This window comes from Protopterus annectens, chromosome 8.part0 (assembly GCF_019279795.1).
Source record: "Protopterus annectens isolate FY-2018-M chromosome 8.part0, PAN1.0, whole genome shotgun sequence".
Lineage (NCBI taxonomy): Eukaryota > Metazoa > Chordata > Ceratodontiformes > Protopteridae > Protopterus > Protopterus annectens.
The window spans coordinates 1,406,919,384-1,406,935,586 of record NC_056741.1 but is presented as its reverse complement, the minus strand read 5'-3'; the positions used below and the strand labels follow the sequence as shown (position 1 = coordinate 1,406,935,586).

The 16,203-nt window shown below is 38.3% G+C and overlaps 1 protein-coding gene across 1 annotated transcript in view; it reads right to left on the bottom strand.

Annotated features, from left to right (window-relative positions):
- DIXDC1 (DIX domain containing 1) overlaps positions 1–16,203 on the bottom strand; it is a 1,310,681-nt gene that overhangs the window by 1,111,336 nt on the left and 183,142 nt on the right. The window lies entirely within an intron of this gene.

Here is a 16,203-nt window from a genome sequence, read left to right as displayed (position 1 = left end):
CTGTTCTGCTCAATATTCCTATGATAAACTTTCTTAAATCAGGTCATACACAGAGTACAGGGTAATGATTACATGACATCTGTATAATGATATTACTAGTAAATCATTTTGTGACCAGAATTCCAGCCAGTAAAATCAGTCAGAGTACACCGTAACTACTATTTTGCAAGTACAGCACTGTCAGTTAACTTCGGTGTGGGACATCAGTCTGTTGACACACAGAATGTCAAAACCTGCATATCTAATTGTGCCTTCAAAATATTCACATAGTGGTAAAAAAAGTCCTTTTATGGGATGGGGCTAGAAGAATGTGTCCCATGACAGGATTGTTACAGCACTAAGTGTGTTTCTCTGGGGTAAATGTAAACTAAAGTAGACAGGATGACAGGATTGTTACAGCATGAAGTGTGTTTCTCCGGGTTAAATGTAAACTAAAGTAGACAGGCTGTAGGTCAGTGATGAAAGGTTCCAAAGCATCCAGTTTTGGGTCCTCCTTTGTTTGATACTTGTGTGTTTGATATTAATATAGAGGTGAAAGGAGATTATTAGTCCAGGCAGTTATGGGCCCAGTCATCTGACCCCTTTAGCAGGACAGAGTTGTGGAACAAATTCTGTTGGAAAATGTAAAGCATTTCACACTGATAAAGCACATTTCAATGACCTACATCACAGGTTAACAATAGGTAGGGCTTGTCAAACCAGTCTGTCGGTTTTATGACTGGATAACTTATGGGGTGGTAAATGTGGTGCATCTAGATTTCAGTGAGGTTTTTCATACCATTTAGGAGATTACTGGAGGCTGAGTTATAATCTAGTGAACAGTAATCAGAAGTGGATTAAAGGAAGAATGCAAAGGGTGCATGAAGGGTTATGACTGACAAGAGATCTGTGGTTAACAGGGTTCCACAGGGGTCAGTTTTGTTGATTGGCATTTTTTCTGTGATGGAGGGTAAGACTAACCTTTCTACTGGCACTGAGTTGGAAAGTACAGTGTGCAGCAGAAGATAAGGTGTAAACAGATATCTAGGGAAGTTTCAAGGAATTGGCAGAAAAGTGGCAGCTTGTGTTTGTGGGTGTGATCAGTAAGATGTTGCATTATGATCCTAATAATCCTTATTCAGAATACTAGTTTGGGGTTAAAATCTTCAGCTCTATATTAAAAAAAGATGAGGATGTTTTGATTATGTCAACCTTAAATCATCCAGTGTAAGACTACTGGATTTTGGACTGAACACAAGTAAAAACAAATTAGACATTTTAGATAAGGTCATTCAGTTAAAAGAACCTGCATTTTTTAAATGAATATTAACACCAATGCTGCTATATTTTAATAGTAGAACAGTGTATCAAAAATGATTTTCTGCTTATATAAAGAAACTACAATTTATAATGGAGTAACAGCAATCAGAAATTAACAAAATGTTCACAAGTATAATTCCAGGACTTTCATATAATTAAAACTGAATTTGATAAAACAGAGGTTGCAGGTATTTTGAGAGGATTTCTTCTCTATGAATATTTTTGTATAGAGTATTAATGAGGCTACACTGGTGATAATGTGAACAGTTCACGAGGCCACTTATGGACGGGGTATTAAGCTGGTGGAAAACTGCATTAGTGACTTAGTATGGTTAAAGGACTGTAAAGGAAGAGAAAGACAGCACAACTATTTTGGGACTGTTAAATCACTGGGGAACAAGGACATATAAGACTATACAAGGATTTATGAAGAACATGTGAGGGAATATAATTAGGAAAGACAGAAGGGTTACACTCTGTAAACTGAGGGCACACACGTCAACATGTTTATTTTTCATTTATACAAATGTAAAATTGCCTATGTTATACTTGATAATTTAATAAAGATGTTTAATGAAAAAAAACTTAACCACCAACACAGGTAAAAACTGAACACCTCCAACAACAAAATACTAACCAATCCTCTAACCTGATGAAAAAATTATCTTAATTATGATGTCTTTACAGTTGCTAAATATTGCAAGTGTACAATATATCTACTTGGTAGATAGACACAGAATAACTCTTAAAAATCCATTCTCATTTTATGTTTGCTTAAACTATTACTGTCTGGAGATAGTTCAGCCTGACCAAGGTCTGCATAGTGTATTTCCACCAAATTCAACAAACATCTCACAATAGCCTCATTAGACATTGGAAGCATCAATAATAAATGGTCTAATGTAGAAAGTCAGATTTGTGTAAACTGAACGTCACTACAATTGCTGAGAATTAGCTTAAAGATGAAAACTGTAGGTCTCCATATATCTGCAAAAATTTCACTCCCTTTTTTGATAGTTGGCCAGGCAAAGCAAATTGTGAAGGTGTCCGTATTCTTATAAAGAAAGCTAAAAATCTATCTCTCAATTCAATTTCTAAAACCAGCACTGGAAGTGACACAACATCTAAGTGGCTATGATTACAAGCGAAATTGTGAGGGCACACTAAAATATTTTTATCAGTAATCTACATACCACCACCCTCCTCTACAAACCTTATCCAATAATCTACATCAAACTTTACTAGTCAGGCCTTCAAATACAAATAAATGTGTTAACCTTAGTGACCTAATTGCACAGGCCCACAAAAAAGAACAGCTTGAAAAGACTTACTGTACAATATCTAGTATCTGAACACAAGACATAATCCCGTTCCATACAATGTTCACTAACATAACTTAGAAAGGATACCTCTGTCCAAGCCTTACCAAAGTTGAATGACCACTGCCCTATACTTATCAATCGATCATGCTAAACCACCAAACTCCATCTATTAATAATCTCTTCCAGATCTGTTCCAGAATTCACACTACCAAATGAGATAAATCTATTACATTTAGATTAATTTATACAATATAAAAACAAATATCAACATTTTTTTGCTTTTATAATACCCTCTCTCCTTTTCAAAATAAAGTCTTCCCATTAAAAATAAAATGTCTAAGACAAACTCCCCATGGTTGGCTCCAAGTTTACAAACTGCTAAACGCAAGGATAAAAAAAGTCTTTTGGCTTTTCCCAGTTAGGGGTCACCATAGCAGAACTCTGGTCCGCTAATGATCGGCAGTGGATTTTTACGGTGCTGAGTTGCCAGCCCGACGCCCAACCTTCAAAGAAGGCACACCCATTCATGCACGCACCTACCTGCATGTCTTTAGATGTCACTCGACCGCGGGGAGGACATGCAGACTCCACACAGAAGGCACTCCAGCCGGGAATCGAACAGGAGAACCTCTTGCTGTGAGGCGACAATGCTAACCACTGCACCATCGCAGCTACCTGCTAAATGCAAGGATACAGTCTAGAAAAACTGGAAACTGGACTCAACTAATTCAAATAAATATTCATGTTTATTTATTTATTTGTATTTGCTGACCAAGAAAGTCTGAATGGGCAGATCCCATTTTCAGCAGAGTTTCTTGGAGAAAAGCTCTAAAATAGTACATTTAAAAATAACAAGTGAATTTCAGGCAGTTTTCCAAAAAAAAAAAAACGAGACAAGTATATACAGTAATGCAATTACATCAACAATTATAAGTTTGTACAATTCCTGTAGCTCTAAAATCCTTTAGGAAGTAAATGTTCTGATACTGCAGAAGGGAAAATTTTGTAAAGTTTAGTGTTCTTATATTTCAGTAAAGAAAAGTTTGCAAGGAGTTCAACATACATAATGAAATTTTAATATTGTATAGGCGTGAAAAGAGTTCAGGAAATGTAATAAAGTAAGTTATAAAATTATGTAGGAGGGGAGGGACTGTATTAGTACTGTATATGAGGACAGTGGTAATAGCACAAGACTAAGTGAGCATGGTATAGGATTATTTCTACTCTGGCTACCTGTTCCAAATTGGTGTATCTAGAAGGTTTATAACTTGGGTGGCTGTGATGGTGCAGCGGTTAGCATTGCTGCTTCATAGCAAGAGGTTCTCCGGTTCGATTCTCGGTTGGGGTGCCTTCTGTCCTAGTCTGCATGTCTTCCCTATGGTCAAGTGAGTTTTCTCTGGGTGCTCTGGTTTCCTCCCACATCCCTAAAGACATGCTGCAGGTGGACTGGACACTCTACATTGGCCTGAGGTGTGAGTGTGACCATGTGTGTGCCTTCTGTGGAAGATTAGGTGCAGCTGGCAACTCAACACTGTAAAACTCTACTGTCAATCGTTCTGTGGACCGTTGCTCCAGTGAGGCAACCCCTAACGGGAAAAGCCAAAAGGAGAAGAAGAAGTTTTATAACTTGAGAATGCATGAGAGGGGTAGAGCAGTGGATCAGAGTTAGAAAAAAAAAAGTTGTTTAAGAAGGGGGTGAAGAGGGGTGTATTGATTCAAGTGCAGGAGGAAAAGTTGTTAGGGTATAATGATTCAAGCAGAGGAGGGCAATAAAAAGTTTGTGCTTTCACTAGAGGTCTCATCTCAACCTGGTGATGAACATTAGCATGACCAGGACTGGGTAAGGTATAGTTTGAGCTGGATTTTATAGCTTGTGACTGTGTACTTGTGTAGGGATGGTGTTTCAGAATTTGGAGATGTAATAACAATATAAGGAGTCTCCTGATTAATTATTTGTTTTAGTAGTGCATAGTAGAAATATATCAGCAGAACGGAGGTCCCTTGTGGGGTTGCAGGGCAGGGATAATAATATCTGTCTGAATACCATAACTAGCTGAAGGTATGTTATGTAGTCAACCTCTTGTCAGTTTAGCTGTTTTAAGGCTTGGCAGTGGTGAGTCTGGTATGCAGTGTTGCTAGCAAATTTAGCTACTTTGTTCTAACTGGAGATTAGTTTGGATTTTATTGTAGAGCTTAGGTTTGTAAGGATATGTGAGGCATATAGGGGGGTTGGAAGGAAATAGGATGAGGCTAGGGTTTTTCTTGCTAAGTCTGTAAGATACTGTTTTCTCTGTAAATGAACCCCAGTTTCTGGTGGGTTTTAAATTGTGATCAAATTTAAGACCGTCATCTATTACAATGCCCAGTAATTTAGTATGTGGTAGTACCTCAACTTTAGGATTTTCAGATGTAACCAAGAAAGATTGTTTTGGATTGAGATAATGGTTTGAGGTGAACATCAGTTTAGTTTTGTTGGGATAAAAGGAGTAGATTTGAAATTTTCAGACAGGTTTTGATTGAAGAGAATGAAATTTGAGTGATTTCATTTCTTGGAGTCTCTGAATATTGTGGGGGCTGTACATATTAAAGTCAAATCATCTGCGTATTGTACTATATTTGCTTGGTATATGACATTGTGAAGCTTGTTTATAAAACTTTTAAAGAGAAGGGGTCCTGAAGACTGAGAAAGAAACCTATAGAAGAGTGAGTAAATGTTGGTGTGATACAGTGTTGAAAGCTTTGGATAAGTCTAGGAACACAGCTCACACTAGGTTACCATTGTTCCTATGCTGGTTTATAGTATTGGTGAATTGAAGGAGGGTGGTGGTTGTGCTGTGATGGGATTTTAAACCATGCTGTGTTTCTGAGAGCAGATTTGAATTTAGGTGATACAGAAGCTGAGTATGAATACATTTTTCAAGTACTTGTGATGGGGGGAGAGGACTAACAATGGGGGTGTAGTTACTAAACTCTGCAGATGTGCCTCTTTTGTATAAAGAAAAATAAAGGATTTTTCAGATAGAAGGAACATAAATTTTCTGATTACTGCCAACAAAAAGGAGAATATGCACCAAATGTTGCTAAATCAAATTAAATGCAAAATATGCAAACTCGTCAAATGGGACAACCTACAACTTTCTGAAGTGCAATAAAATAAATATCTAGCACTTCTGCCCCCCCCCCCCAAAAAAAAACTAATGGTTAAGGTGTTTGCCTTGCAAGCACAAGGTGCAGGGTTTGAGTCTCACAAGGGCTAACTGGCTAGGCTTAAAATGGCTCGCAAGGGCAGTTAGCTTAGTACAATCTATGAACCTATGAACAGTTAGCATATTAAATGCAATAAAAGACTCAGTCTCTTAGGTTCATAGGGTGGTACTAGGCTATTGGCCCTAGGGCCTATACAAGCCTAGCCATAACAATCCCCTGGCTATTTCTTCCCACAATATTTACTTCCCTGGACCCCTGTCTAGAAGGGCAACTGACGTGATCCTCGGGGTAAGTTTCCTATCTCCCATCCAGATGTCAAAGTTCCTTTTGAAGAGGGCCAAGGAGGCACTCTGCTTGACATGTATGGACAGTCTATTCCAGAGTATGGGGAGTCTCTGGGTCAGGAACCTATCCCTCCAGCATGTTTTGTTCATTGCGATGACAAGGTTTAGGTCCCTAGAGCATGTGGCTCTGATGGATTGGGACTGCAAGTGTGGCATGTCCAACAGCTCTGGGTTTGACATGGCCTTGTATGTTAAGCAGAGATCGCCTCTGAGTAGAGGATATGTGACAGAGTATAGCTGGAGTTTTTTTAGTCGGTCAGCATAGGGCATCTGCATTAGGCCTGTGATTCTTTTAGTGAGGTGTTTCTGCGGCCTTTCCAGTTGTTGCAAATGTCTTGTGAGGTACATACCAAATGGGGTGTTGTACTCTATGATGGGTCTAATGAGGGATGAGTACAGTGGGACAATGACCTCCTTTTTCTGGATGAAAAGCCCTTAGTGATGAGGTGTGCCACATAGAAGGATTTCCTGACTGTTGTGGCAATGTGGTTATCGAAGGTGAGACCACTGTCCACCTGTGTTCCTAAGTCTCTTATCACATTTTCGGTGTTTAGTGTACTGCCACCTATGTGGTAATTCATAGGCACCTGTTTTTTCCCAAAGGGGATAACTATATACTTCTTGGCATTGAACTTGAGCCCACGGCTCTGGCACCAAGCATCTGTTTCTGTAAGGCCCTTTTGTAGAATATCCACATCATTTGGGGATTCAATAACGTGTAGCCCTTTTTAACAATGCATCACCTCCCTTACCAACCACTTCTCCATATAAGCTTTTACCAGATTCACTTTTTTGTTTTAAATCCATTAGCCATAAATTTGCTTAAACATTCCTGGGACAAATGAGCTACAACTATGATCTTATCTTCGATATATTTCATCTTAAATTTCAAAATATTTGTGATCCTTACTTGCGCAAAGCTATACTTACAAGCTCCATCTCACCACTGGAATTTTATTTTTAATCATGTCATTGCAAGACCCCTCACTGTACAGTTAACTCCTTGTCATCTGCAAACAACTTCCACCAAGTTGCCAATATTTCCTTCTTCAGATAAATCCATGTATCCATAATCATGTTCTTTAATACTTTAATAAATATACATTTACATAAATAATGCAGTTTCTACTCAAATCTAGCACTACCTCTGTGATTTGATCAATAAATTATCATATTTACACAAATGTGGGGAAAACTGACAAAATGATTTATCTTTATTGAACTGAGTTGGGCAGTTAAAACAGACAACATCCTTCTACAAAAACTGCCAGCCTATGGTTTTCTTCACAGTATTAAATAGATCAGTAGAGATAATTTGGTACGTACGTATTATCACAACCACGTTCAACTCATACTTTGCTGTACAAATTAACTTTCATTATCTTCCTTTCAGTGAAAAAGCGTACACTTTTCACATCCCATCACATTTAATTTCTTATTTCATTCAAAAACTGTTAAGAGTAATCAGTATACTAACAGCCCTTTTAGCATGAAGCGTTGAGTGGTACCCATTTCTGTGAGTTAACATTACTGTAAACGAAAGACAAATTTAAATAGGAAATCTGTGCTTTGCATACCATTACGGCTAGTTTCACTGTGGTCAATAACCTAATATAACTTCACCTTCTATACAAGTTATAAACATGGCTCCTTTATCCTGTGACCATCTGCTCTGTACATGAGGCGGCGGGTTTAAAAGTTGGTATGTTTGAAACTTAACCCTTGGTTTGTAATCTCTACAATGCGTCCTTGTAGTATGTTTTATCGATTGTAAACGAACTCCAAACGATACAGACTATTTACTTCACAAGAAATAAAATTTCAGGATAGGATGTGAAAAGAAAAGAAGAGAATGACAGGAATGAATAGCCAGTGCTCATCCTGGGAGGACTCACTTTTATTGGCGACATTTGCAGGACTACAGGTTTTTCACCCGCAGCACAAACATCCCAGCGCGCCAATGCTGCAAAGACAATTGCCACTCTATCTGGAGATTGCTCATGCATGAAAGTGCTTATGCAGCAATGACTGTGGAGCTTGCAAGCTACTGGCAGGACAGGTGGCATAGGACAGTCTGCAGGATGTGGGGATTGGCCCCTTCCTTAATACCTATCCAGTGGGGGATAAATGGGCTGGAAGGTTCTAGCCTCAAAGACTGGAACTTTATAATAAAAGAAGAGAATTTTGACCAAAGTAAGAAGGGTAATTCCCAGAATGATACAGCCCTCCTCACTGTAATAAACAAACAACTCAGGAGTTTAATAAAATCTACCAAAGCTAAATGTGAGGCTAAAATAACTACCCAAGCCAAAGACAAATTGCAAGGCTTTTTTGGTAAGTCCATTATCTTAGAAGCACAAGTTAGCAATACTCTGAGCTGATTGTGAACATCACCTAAACTGAGGCTGAAGGTACAGCGAGCCTATTGGTGAATAAATTCAGCTCAAATTTTAACCCCTTTCCAAGATACAAAAACCGGGCTAAGGTTGACAGAATTTATATCTCACAGGAACATGTGCATTTAATTGAAGGTCTTGAAACGCACCCAATAACTATTTCAGATCCTGTGCCAATAATAACTAAAATAAAAATGCAAGGTAATGAAATAAAAATGAGATTCTGGAGTTTTCCCACCTTTTGGCTGAAAAGAGAGGAAATTAAGGAATGGATTTTGGAATAAAATCAGGAGCTACTAGAGAAGATAGAAATTTCTTCTGAAATATAGCTATAGGGAATGGGATAAAATTAAAGTGGAGTTTAAAACTAGGGTGGAAAATTAAAGGAAGATACAGCTACGAAGTAACAAGAATTACTTAGTGGGACTGACAAATGTTAAAGTATTGCAAAATAGGGGGAATCTCTCAGAACAAGAAAAGGAGCAATTGCAGAATGCTAAACAGAAAATAAGGGCTTACCTCAAAACATGCACAGGTTTAAAAAGACTGCTGTTAAGCAACTATTTTTTGATAATAATTCTAGAGCATAAAATCCTTTAGCACAACGACTCAGGCAACAGAAAGTGGAAAGGGCTGTCACCAAGCTTAGGGAGGATATAACAAGGAGGATAACAAGAGACCCTGTAGAAATATTAAAAATATTCTGAAAATTTTATGAAAGCCTCTATAAAGCAGAGAAATACGGAAATCAAGAAAAGGTACAAATGGAAATGTTTACGAAGAATTAAATATGCCAAGGTTAGAGGCAGATGAGGCTCAAATACTAACAGTTAGGATAGGAAAAGATGAGATCAAAATTGCTATGGATAACCAATCTACAGGAAAGTCCCCAGGAATAGATGGTATTCCTGTGAAAGTTTGGAAGCTAGGAGGGAAAAAAACCTCATAAAGCTCTGAAAGGTTTTGTTTAATGGTATTTTAAGAGGAGGAGAAAGAAGTACCAGCATCCTAGAAGAAGGCAGTGGTAATGATAATACCTAAAGAGGGTAAAGATCCATCAGATCCAGCTTCATACAGGCCCATTTCAATACTAAACTATGATTATAAAGTGTTTATCTATAATGGCTAAAAGAATAGCAAAAAGTGATACAAAAATTGATAGATATGGATCAGTGTGGTTTTGTGGAGGGGAGGCAAACATTTGACAATATTAACAGAACACTGATAATCCAGAAGGAAGCAGAATGTAAGAAAATACCACAGTTATTGCTGGGTCTTGATGCAGAGAAAGCATTTGACAGAGTAGACTGGGACTTCATGAGCAGAGCAATGGAATCATCTGCTTTCCCTGATACAATTATAAGGTTGATTAACTGTATATGTGAGGGATCAGAGGAGAAAATTAAAGGGGGTAGCATCCTCTCTGATAACTTTTGCCTGCATAGAGGAACCAGACAGGTTGTCCGCTTTCCCCTGTGTTGTTTGCATTATATTTAGAACCACTGGCAAAAAAATAAGGGACTCAGAAATTCAAGGATATAATTGATATGGTAGTCAGGAAAAGCTGGCTCTATCTGCAGATGATATTTTATACATGACAAAACCAGGCAGGGACATTACAGTGTTGTGGAATATTTTAAGATGGTTTAAAATCTTCTCGGGATACAAAACTAATGAAGCTAAAACAAAGGCAATAGTGGTAAATTATGTAACCACATACAAATTGGTCTAACAATATCCATATCTATGGGGACATGATAAAAGGAAGTACTTAGGAGTATGGATTAGAAATTACTCTGTTGTGGCAGCTAAGGATATGTGGGAAGAGACTAAACAGAAGATAATACAAAAACTGAGAAACTGACAGCTTTGTTATATGGATATGGAGACTAAGATACAAGCAATTAAAATGTCTTTAGTCCCTTTAGTCTTATATGCAGGTCAAGCATATTTTTATCAACCAGAGGAGAAGCTGTGGATAGAAATTAAAAAAGAGTTGAAGGATTTTATCTGGGAAGAGAAGACAGCAAGGGTTAAGTGGGGTAAGCTGATTCTTCCAACAGAACAAGGTGGGCTAGGATTGCCCAATTTGAGGGGGTATTTTAGAGCAACACAATTGAGGCTCTTGAACATAGCACAAGCAGAAAAATATAATTCAAAGTGGAAAGGAATGATGATGATACATGGTGGAAGCTCAAGAAATAAGGAGAGATTGGGATTTTGGATGCAGACTCTTAAGGAGAACAAAAAAAAACATACAGAGTATTATATTCATAAAATATGAGGGAGTATTCTAAGAACTAAACCAGCACGAGAATGGAGAAAAAAGATTCTGACGATAAGGATGACTGTGGTTAGGGATACAAATAATAGGCAAGAGGGGGCTTGAAGTTCTTGGAGAAAATTGGCAAAGGAACCAAGGTATTGGGAGCAAATAACTAGAAAGGAAAGGTAATAGAATGGGAAGAGGCCAAGAATGTATTTGGACTGCAGGTTAGAGACTGCCTTCCCTATCAAGGATTGATATCAGAGTATAGGCAAAGAGAAAGAAAAAGGGGGGTCCTAAATGAAAGACCAGCACTGGGAGAGTTTTTAATAGAATCTAGAAAAGAAGCTGCCATTAAAAAACGAATAATTAGTAGAACATATAAAATATTTCATGATAATTATAAAAATCAATCAGAGGAGTTTAGAAAGGATTGGGAAGAGAGACTGGATAAACAATTCACAAGGAGACAATGGGAGGACATATGTATAATCTTCTAAATATGCAACAAAGACTAGAAGATTTAGGATCTTGGGCCTGGAAGTGTTTACATAGGTATTTTTATACTCCAAGTAGACTCCAAAGAATTTTTCCTCAGGTGGTTAGCAAATGTTGGAGGTGTGACAGGCAAGAAAGAGGTGCCGGGGAACATATTTTTGGGAGTGTAGTGAGCTGGTGGACTTTAGGGATTCCCTGCGGACCACTCTGTTGGAGAGGCTGAGTGAGTGGATTGGATTGACTGGGGAAATTATTTTATTTTTTTAATTTTAATACAGAATCGGAATTGCCTAGACATAGTAAAGCCTTGCTGAGTCTAATTATTATGGCTGCCAAAAAAAGCAATTACTAGAAAATGGAAATCGAAGTCTAGACCAACTTTACTAGGAGTAGTGAATATAGTAATACAGATAAAACAACAGGAACTGGGATTAGAAAAGGGACAGAGCAAACTACATAGGAAAAAAATGGGAATTGTGGAAACAATATATGCAGAAAAGGAACAAGGTTTAAGAGGCAGGATTTGAATGAGCAATATAATGCTTAACTGACAATGACTGGATAGATTATAATTGAGATATAATGTTTGTAACTACAGTTGTTTCAGTGGTATCTGTAATGTATAATGTTTGCAACTAAAGTGGTGTCAATGTTTGTTTTTCATTTATATAAATGTAAGATTGCCTATGTCATATCTGATAATTTAATAAAGGCATTTATTGAAAAAAAAAATTAACCCTTCTCCTCTCTGTCTGCCTGTCCCACAAGATATTCCTGAAACTGGCACACCCCCAGCTATCACACAAGACCAAATCCTAAAATCGCCATCAAAAGCTAAAAATACCACACCAGTGAGTCCTGTCAATAACCCCAGATGCATCTTAAATAGCATGAAGCATGACTTAGCTAACAACATTTAACCTCAGCCACATTACAGGTTTTTTACTAAGCAAATGGAGAACACCTACAGTCATTGTCTTGCACAAATGAAGACCTCTTTCAGACCCAGGCAAATACAGTACCTAACTGTTGACCCATGAATCAGACCAGCCTCATATGCAAAGCCATGACAAGACTTAAGGAACTAATCAATAAGGACATAGGGAACCTAAAAACACTGGACTCATCTCGGTCTGGATTCGTCAAGGGCAGATCATGCTTACTTAACCTGGTAGACATTTTTAAAAAAGTCATCAAAGCAATGGATGAATGTAAAATGGTACACACTATATACCATGACCTGGCGTAAGCTTTTGACATAATCCCCTGCTCAGGCATAATAGAAATGCTAAATCAGATTGAACTAAACCCCTACATCACCAGGTGGATTTGACAATTAGCTCACAGGATGCAAGAGTTAAAATACAGGAAGTTACCCCCCCCCCCCACACACACACACACAAAGAGACCATTCACCAGTGACTCTCCCAGGGTTCAGTGCTGGGACCTTTCCTGCTTGGCATCTACTTCTCTGAAGTAAAGGCCAATAGCAAAGGTCTCTAGCTGATTACGTTTGCAGATGACTGGAAGTTAGGAGCAGTCACTGAATCCCGAGATGTCTTTGCCATACTTCAGGAAGGTTTGTGCCAAATAACTACTGCCAAAATCATGAACTGAAACAAAGTACCAAAAATTGTGTTTTCATATCCTTGGGGAAGTCCTCTACTCAGGGGAATTACTACATTGCCAATATGTCCATAACTGTTGACCCAGTTAGATATTTGGGAATTTGTGTGGACAGTGACCGAACTTTTCACAAACAAATGTCCACTGTCATAAGAAAATCCTGTTTTGCTCACCTTATAAACAAAAAGGTTGTGTCTAGATCTAGAGAGTTCATTTTTCCACTTTTACTCAGCCCTCATTAGGCCAGTCATTGAGTATAATGTGTCCTTTGGAATGTATCTGTCCAGACACAATACAACAACTGGAACATCCACATAAATACCTTACTAAAAATACAAGGCCTAAGCAATATGTTCTAAATGGAATGACTCAGAGCCCTGTCACTACACTCAGTATCCTACAGACTGCTAAGACGTGACCTGTGTCTGGCATACAAGGCATCCTTTGATCAAGTACTGATGGACCTACTGTTCATCAGCCAGAAAAATGGCACCAGAAATGCTCCGTCTAGTGATGTAAATCTCTTCTGCTGCATCCAGATAAAGTTTGGCGATAGAGGTATAACTCTTAGAGGATACCATTGCTGGGGGACAGACTCCCTGTCCATATAAAACAAAGTTCATTCCTGTCCATATTCAGATGCAACTTGAATCTATGAATGGGTAATAGAAAAGCTACCCCAGTACTGCCCACTGTACTACTGATGGACAGAGGCAGCTCCTAAATGTTTATCCCATGCATGAGTCTCCTGAAAGTATCTATGGCATGATCCCATTTATTCTCACTAGGGGTAATATATAATTACTGACCATGGGATGGATAAGGCTAGTCTTACACCAAATACGATAGGTTAATTCAAGCATCAAAGGAAAACTGTCAAAAATAATGATGGTACGTGGCAAATCCAGATAAACCAAATAAAGTATGAAATAAAATAGAAGATACCTGGAACCACTCGCAGATATATAACTCACTTCTAATTCCCACTTTTGCATAAAATGCTTCATCACCAAAGGGAAACTGGCTACGCTCAAAATAGCCTGCAAGGGCAGCTAGCCTAGTACATACCTATGAATCTAAGGAGGAATAAAAGGCTCAGTTGAATGCAAGAAGGGGAGCTATTGGGCTGATCCTGCAGCAGAAAAAATATTTTCTGCTTCATTAGGCATTTCAGTAGCTCTCTGTATATTTGTTTGCTTAATTGCTTGGTTTATTATTTTCTAAGTGAAGTTGTGGCTGGGTATATTTTACTGTAATGCTTAGAGAATGCATGGCTGGATGTCTAATCTAGTATATACTTTGGACAGCTAAATTTCTGAAGAAGGGTGTAGATGAATTTGCTGACTTACTCACAGGTTCACAGGCTTTGCAAAGCAGTCACTCTGTGGACCATAATCACCTTGCCAGTACCCACCTTCAAAGGGAAACCCTTGCTTCCAGGAGGACAAAAAAAGTCAGGCTCTGGATGAATTTATGGGTACCCATACAATTGTCAAAATCTTCCTTAAAACAAGTGAGGATATCACTCTTTCTTTACATGAAACAGAAGATTATCCCACAGATGGGAAGCACTGAGTAATAAATTTGTCCTTCCAATGTGTCTTTTTTGTTCAGTTTTTTTTTTCAGTGTCTTATCTGTTGCTAGAGAATTGAATCTTTAGTTTAAGGACTAGTGAAGCCATTTGTTTTGTGTGGGTGTAGGAAATCAGGGATGACTGGTTCCTTAACAGCATGGGATAAAAGACCTAAATTACCTCCCAGGAGTCTATAAGAGAGAGAGACTTCAGAGACAGGGCTTCAAGCCTTTCTTGGTAGCTGACTGTCTAGACCAGTGATCTTTTTATTTCCATTATGTTTTTGGATATTAGCACACAAACACTGGTATTATGTTCTATGACTGGTCTGATCAGGGCAGACAGCAGAGAAATAATAACTTCTTTTGACCTGGATGAGATAGCTTTAGTTACTGACTGTCCTAGATGGAAAACCTTCCTGAATATTGTTGCTAAGTGGTGGTCAAAGGATAGGATCTCTGATGAGAGTATCGGTATGGAAGAGGGTGATGTCTATACTGTAAGCTGCCGTTGAAGACGTGTTTACCAGTGGTGTCAACTCTACACCTCTGCATTTACTTTAATCCAGTTTCTAATATGCAACTGATTAATATGGTTTAGTCCTTGCATCATCAGTAACATGGTATTGGATGTTGAGTAACCACCACCAACCAGCTTGCACGCATTAGCAAATTTAGTTAACCATATGTCTGGGTTAAAGGTTTTGAGATCCATGAAATAGATGTCCAGCAGAAGGGGGTTCCAGTACTGAGAGTGTCACCATTTTAAATGTACTTATTTACACTTTGCTCACTGTCTTAGTCCCACAAGGTCAAAGACCAATTTCAGGGAACAGTTAAAATGAAATTCATACCCATGAGGGGAAATTTTGCATAGGAACTGGGTAACTTCCCCTGCTCCTTTTCTGTTTTGTCATTTCCAGCAAAACAGGTGACTGCAGTATGAGTGGAAAATGAAGGATGATGTGGACGTAAATGATGATCAAATTACTGAACTAGTGAGCAGAGGACTGGAGGAGGATGTTTGGCTAAACTGATAAATGCCATGTTATCCAAGGATGACAAGAAACTGTTATGGGTATGTTGTCCACTTGAGGACACTGCTTCCTCTTCAGGAACTGATTTGTCTTCCTCTTCATGAGCATCTTTGGCAATGCCTGCATTAGTTTCCAGCACCATTTTCTATGAGGCATCAGTGGATCGACATTGTGCCACTTACACTACAGTGGCTAAATCAGTATTGCAGACTTCCACAGAATCAAATCAAGCATTTTCTAAATTAATTGGTAGACTGGTTGTTAAAATACAATCAAAATTTTACAAATTCTTTGACCAGTTTGATGTCTAGGATAATGTCCTTGCCCTTTTTAAATGGGACATTCAAGCCTTCATGCATACTGATGAGGAGAATTTTTGTGAAGTAACTTTTGTGCCCAGAGACTTGGTTGAGTGTTTCCCATACTACTTTTAGAAGCAGTTTTACAAAAGGAAAGTTATCACTGCAATTTTGTTCTTCTGATATGATTTAAGGACTGGGGGTTGGGAAGCATGAGTGACTAAAAACACTGATAACGGTGATATTCGACATTTGCCAAGTACTTTGAATATTATGGAAATAAGAGTTCTTCATATTATACATGACAAAAAAATTCTTGCAACTTTTCTGGATACT